General features: G+C 41.6%; 1 protein-coding gene across 3 annotated transcripts in view; it reads right to left on the reverse strand.

Annotated features, from left to right (window-relative positions):
* LOC100644874 (uncharacterized protein CG43427) overlaps nucleotides 1–5,443 on the reverse strand; it is a 156,761-nt gene extending 151,318 nt beyond the window's left edge. For 2 of the 3 annotated variants that reach the window (XM_020864424.2, XM_012312631.3), the window contains exon 1: nucleotides 5,038–5,443. The gene's annotated coding sequence lies outside the window, so the exon portion shown is untranslated. The remainder of the gene's footprint in view (nucleotides 1–5,037) is intronic. The other variant, XM_020864426.2, reaches the window with a different exon arrangement.
* Between the last annotated feature and the right edge of the window lie 557 nt (nucleotides 5,444–6,000).

Here is a 6,000-nt window from a genome sequence, read left to right on the forward strand (position 1 = left end):
TAAACATTTCACTCAGCCATAACTTCTCATAGTTCCATACACATCCTCTCCGATTAAAAATGTATTACATTAAATTTAAATTAAGATTAAAGCAATCCTTTACGTAACATTAGACCGATAATCTCAACGACGCGACTCAGAAGATCTCCAAGAATCCTTGAAAACCCTGTATGTACGTTCACAGAAAATTCCACTCCACACTCTACCAGGAAACATAACTATGTTTACCCTGCAGCTTTCACAATACCGTACACACTCGCTAATCAAGCCACATTAGAGTCCTCTCATGAGTCCATCCGAAGTGCTTGCACCAGGCGCATTCCAACCACTTGAGAACGTCCCCAAACATCCCGAAATCCCTTCCGAATACGTTCCATGGTCAGAGAGAAGCATGGAAACTCCGAACAACGGCAATTAATCACGTAAAGCTGGGGGTTCAACGACTGATCTCGCGATGCTTAACGCGAGAAGAGACGTGCGCGCGTAGAAGAGACAGAGGAGGCCAGTGCTCTCGTCGCGACTCCAGACGATACTCTCCCGCGTCACGAAGAATCCTGTTTTCCATCCATCCATGGGGCTTCACCCTAATGCCGCGCGATGGAGATGCGGCGTGGCGGTTCAGGTTTATCGAGAGTTCTTTCGGACGTTGTAACGGCACTCGAAACGTCGCTTATGCGCGTCTCCCTCGTTTCATCTCCTCCGGCAAGGTTCTTCGCCTCCTCTACCTCTTCTGTTCCTACGCATGCACGCACTTACACTCATATACGAGCGTACAGCTCACGCATTTCTCACCTACACGCTGGTGAACGCGCCACGCCGGCGACCGGTTTCCATTGGACTCCAAACAAACACGCATTGACCGACGACAACGGTAAACCGATCATCATCGCGTTTCGTGAACCCCCGCACATCTGTGTTTTTAGCTCGCCCCTTTCGGTTCCATTTCAACGCTTTTCGAGCGACGGAAAGTGGAATTTTTAAATTATTCGAAAGTTGGTGAAATTCGGGGGAAGCCGCTGTTCGTGTTCAGCCAACCGAGTGCATGGGCGACGTTCTTTATCGTTCCACACCGAGTGCATCGGGCACCGGTAGTTTGTTAAGTGGAAGAATGATGATTCTTTTTAGAAAGAAGAAATTCGTGCTTGAGATTTTTCTCGACCAGTTGCGTGTGGTGAATTTCTATGATACACGAGGAGTTAATCGAGGAGGATGCTCTGCAACATTCTCGCACGTATTCCTGTTTTGCAAACGCTCGAACGGTTATTGATAACCGTATATCACTGATTAGTCTTCTTGCTAAGTGGTAAGATGCTAAGTAAGGCTGTTTTCAAGTACTTGTTTGTCACGTGAAGAAACGTGTGGAAGATAAGAAACGAGAGGTACAATACTAATTAGTCGAATGTAAATCAACTGTGGCAGAACAGAATATTTACTTATATGGATCAGTGAAACATCTACATCTTTGTACCGTGGAGAGTACGCAGAAAAAAATCTGTACAAAAAAAACAAACAGAGATACGTCTACGAAGTTGCAGCATAACACTTGTTCGAACCTACAGAGAGTAACGAACGGTATATTTGATCGAAGAATATTCACGACTCCAACACGACGTAGGCTAGCAAATTACAGAAGCGTTTCGTTCAATTAAAGTTTAATGAGAGACAATGTTTCCTCTGTAAAACTAACCCGAATCTAACCCAAACCGCAATCTGGTTGCAAGATTGCCAATGAATTGTACGGAATGACGATTAAAAAATGCCGGAGCTGCGTTTAAAATTAGTCGTTCTGAACGGTACCTCGACCGAGTCGCTCGGTTAAATAATTGTTTCCACAGGCTAGTCACGATCCATTTTTAAACTAGACAATTTCAAACCGGTGGCAACGTCCGTTGAAGATATTCGCATGAACATTATTCCACCGACATCTACGTTAATACATACAGGAGCATCTTGTCGTGTAGTGGCTCGCGAGAGTATTTAAACATTTATCATAGAAAACTTTTTATAGGAACCATTTTGAAATTTCATTGTCGCTGTAGTAAGACACGATTGTCGTCATAACATGGACAAAATTTAGAAGTAATCTAAAAAGGTATGTGTAAATTACAAAATATTTTCTGCAAGTAAACATACAGCAGCAACATTCTTTTGTACAACATTTCAGATTTCTTTCAGACTTTACGAATATAATCATGATGGTAAAATCCTATAACTAGACTCATATCTTTTAAGAATATAATTTAAAAAATACAATCTCGGTAGAAAATAGTTTTACCTAGAAAATATTATAGAAAGCCCTACACTTTCGCTATTCTATACATTTTTTCATATTATGTGTATTCTATGTAATTTTGCACTTTTAAATTGTCTATAAATGCATACAAATCCACAGTCTACTCATAAAAATACTAATAAAATTTCAACGTGTTTCATATAACACGCACGTACGCACGCACCCACACACAAAATATATTTATAAAATATTTCTGTAACTGTAAGTGGATGCATAAAAGTATGTACACTGCGAAATTCGGACCATTTCGAAGAAACATAAAAATGTGCATCCAACCTAGTTAGATTTATTGTTGATAAACATCGTCAAATGTATGTATGATTTACGAATGACCTGACAAACTGGGAGTCTTAATTGGCAGTAGCTGCTAGGGATGTTTCACGCGTTTTATTTGTAGATTAGTCAGATGGTGACTACATGGGGTGCCCTACGAAACATCTTCTGAATCATTCGCAGAGAATCAGAAAGTTTCAACTGTTGCTAGTTTTAGACGCTTGTCTCGCGGGACGTTCACATTTGCCCGACAATTCAAATGGTGTTTACCACGCGACGCTCATGCCGAACAAGTGGATACGCAAGACTCGGTCAAATAAGTAACTGTTGTCCGCTTTGGTTTACCCTGGCCGACAAACAGATGAATTTAAATGCCAGAGAGGGCATTGAGCCGTGATTCCAGAGCGAATCTCGATAACTTATCAATTTATCAATGTGTGTCTGCTACTGTATCAATTTATATATGATAAAAAGGGTCGTGAGGAATTTACGTTTGGACATATGACAAGCACTGAATCAATAACCCAATCGTTCTTTTACTTCGATCATGTTTATGATTTGTAGGAAAATTTGATATTTGGTGAATCACAATTGTCCAAATGTGTATTAAATTGGCAAATACTAGCAACATTCAGATTTCACAGAAATACGCCTATATCATACTAAGAAAAACAGCAAATTATTTTCAATACAGAAAATTTCCTTGATAAATATTTTGATGATATAAAACAATAGTACGCCGAATGAGATTAGTATATTACCAGAGTACCATGCCTTCAGATATCTAAATAATTGAATTTATTTATCATAGATGACTAAATTTAAACTCTCCTATTTTTTTATCGGATTAAGGGAAATAATTTTACACGAGCTCGTACAAAATTAGAACACAACTATCTCTATAAACACGACAATTCATAGTCGCTCATAAATGACTCACATCCAGAAATTACGAACGTTATTTCGAACTCCGAAAATTTTTTGTTGTCACGTTGCCACGATGGGTCAATGTGAATCGTAAACAACGATCTTCAACGTGAACCTGTCCGGATGTCGACAAATGTAGACAATCGGAGTAAACATCGTGACAATGTTGATACGAATCCCTTCCGTGCGCCAACTCAACAGCTGCAGGGATTGGGGTGAAAAATAATCGGTGGTATGTAGAATTTATTGCGGACTAAAATGGTGAAATACAAGGTGACACGGATGGAAAATGGATGCAAGCGACGCCAATAAACTACTGTCTGGTCAGCGAAAACATCTTCCTAATTTTCTTCCTCAAAATAACGGAATAAATTTTGTGAACCGCCGAAGAGCAAACAGAATGCATATCTGTCCGTTTAAATTACACGGATAACCGTAGGAAAATATAAACAATACTCTGTTGAAAAGTGTCCAAGAACTAAATGTAACGTGTAGACGGTAATCGTGATTTGGCCGGTTGACCAGCTGGGTCTAACGTTTCGCGTAATTTCAAACCTGAAGGAACTCGTCGTATAAATGTCAACACGTACTGCAGCAGAAAATTTCGTATGATACAGGCCAGCCTCACAAAGGGTGGTGGGCTTAGTCAAGTCGACTATTTACGCGGTTTGCTGGACTCGGGAGACGTCTTGGATTGCGATTTAAACGGTCATCAATTATAGATCACAGGCTGTAATCAGACGTCAGTACGTGGCCACTTCGTACGAATACTTGGTACGTACCGGCTGATCGATAAATATAACTTCTATTTCCGGCATCATACAAAAGCTTTAACCTTCTCTAAGACTCTCTAAATCACTAATCCATTAGCGACGGTCCGAGTCGATCTATTTTACGCCAAGAAAATTGAGCTCGATTCTGTTTGAACGTCGATGCTTTAAACGTCACGAAATACTTCGGAATAACATTCACGGGATCGATCGAACTTGAAATCGGCCAAGCTTAAAGTAGTTACCAATGTTCTATGGATGTAGAACGTTCGATTTTTAGATGCATGTCGAATTATGCCTAGCACACCAGGCAAAGTGATACGTAATTTCAATGCAAGCCGAATGCAATTCAATCGTAATCTACGATCAATTAGACAGCCACATCGAGAAACACCGTGCTTACGGTTCGCCAAGGTCCGACTCGGTCGGCCGACTCGAAGGTAGTTCGCGTGGTAATTACGCCGTTTTAGAACGATCTTAGTAACCTCGATTACGTGCGCACGTTTCGAACCGACGGCCAGGTAAGAAGCGCTCGAAACACGTTTTATTCAAGGTCTTCACCGGCCTCGTCGTGTCTCTTTCTCGGTGGCGACGTTTCATCAACACTGGTTGATCAATCTCCCGTAACCATTTTACTTGCGACACTTACAATTTCAATAGCGATGAAAAGAGAAAAAAGACAAATGACTCTTGTAACGAGACAATGTTGTACAGAATCCGAACGATTCTCCATACGATACATCTCGCGAATGAAGTATATCAAAGTCGTCCTACCTTTGAGAGAAGTTCCCGTTACGGGACGTCGAGTAATCCACAAGGAGACAGAGGGTAGAAATCCACAAACAGAACAGCCCCGTGCTCGCGGAAAAGCTTGTCCACCAATAAATTGTACGCACTAATTGTTCGTCAGTGAATACGCGTGGAGTTATGCACGACCGGGTTAGGTTATGTTTAGTTTAAATCGTACAGCACTACCGTAGACTTTTGTTCGACACGATGCGAACAAACGAAAGAAACAACAAAGAGAGAGAAAGAGAGGAGTTTCAATATGCAGCCACCTACGAGGACGAGTGTTGCAAACAGAGACGATCGAAGAAGACCGACTGAACCGGCTCACCGTGAGGGACTGACGATGCTCTTCGATTGCTCGTTGCTCGTTCCGCAGCCTCTGCGCTCGGCTCTCGACGCGAGTGTTCGACGCCAGTCGACTACCTCCGGCTAGCTTCGACCTTTCTCGAGTCCTGAGTCGAACTTACACATTAGAAAGAGAGGGGGAAGGCAGGAAGCAAGGGAGAACGAAATAGTGATAGGAGGCTGGCCTCAGGCTTGGCAACCTCGACGAACTTTTGCTCAGGTCGAGGCCGTACGAACGTTTCTGTTTTCGTGCTGGAATTAAAGAGCCTCCCTCGGGATCGGGCCGATGATAACGCAGAATCTATCGGCACGTTCCTCTTGTTACGCAAGCGATCGAATTCTCTGAAAACTCGCGATCTCGAAAAAACTATGAACGGTAAATGCGAGTGTAAATATTTTTCTGCAAAATAGGAGTTTAATATTGAAATAAGGATAATAGCTGGCACATACGTCGGATAGAAAATAATTGCTATGCGATTAATATTGCCTATCTCATCGGCCTAGAACTTTATTCTTTGACTTATTATTCCAATTTGATTGGCAAATGCGACTGTGTTTGTTGCAGGTGTTTTATAGAGGCTCTTTTATTTTACTTATTAGTTG

The sequence above is a fragment of the Bombus terrestris genome, chromosome 1, assembly GCF_910591885.1.
Source record: "Bombus terrestris chromosome 1, iyBomTerr1.2, whole genome shotgun sequence".
Taxonomy (NCBI): domain Eukaryota; kingdom Metazoa; phylum Arthropoda; class Insecta; order Hymenoptera; family Apidae; genus Bombus; species Bombus terrestris.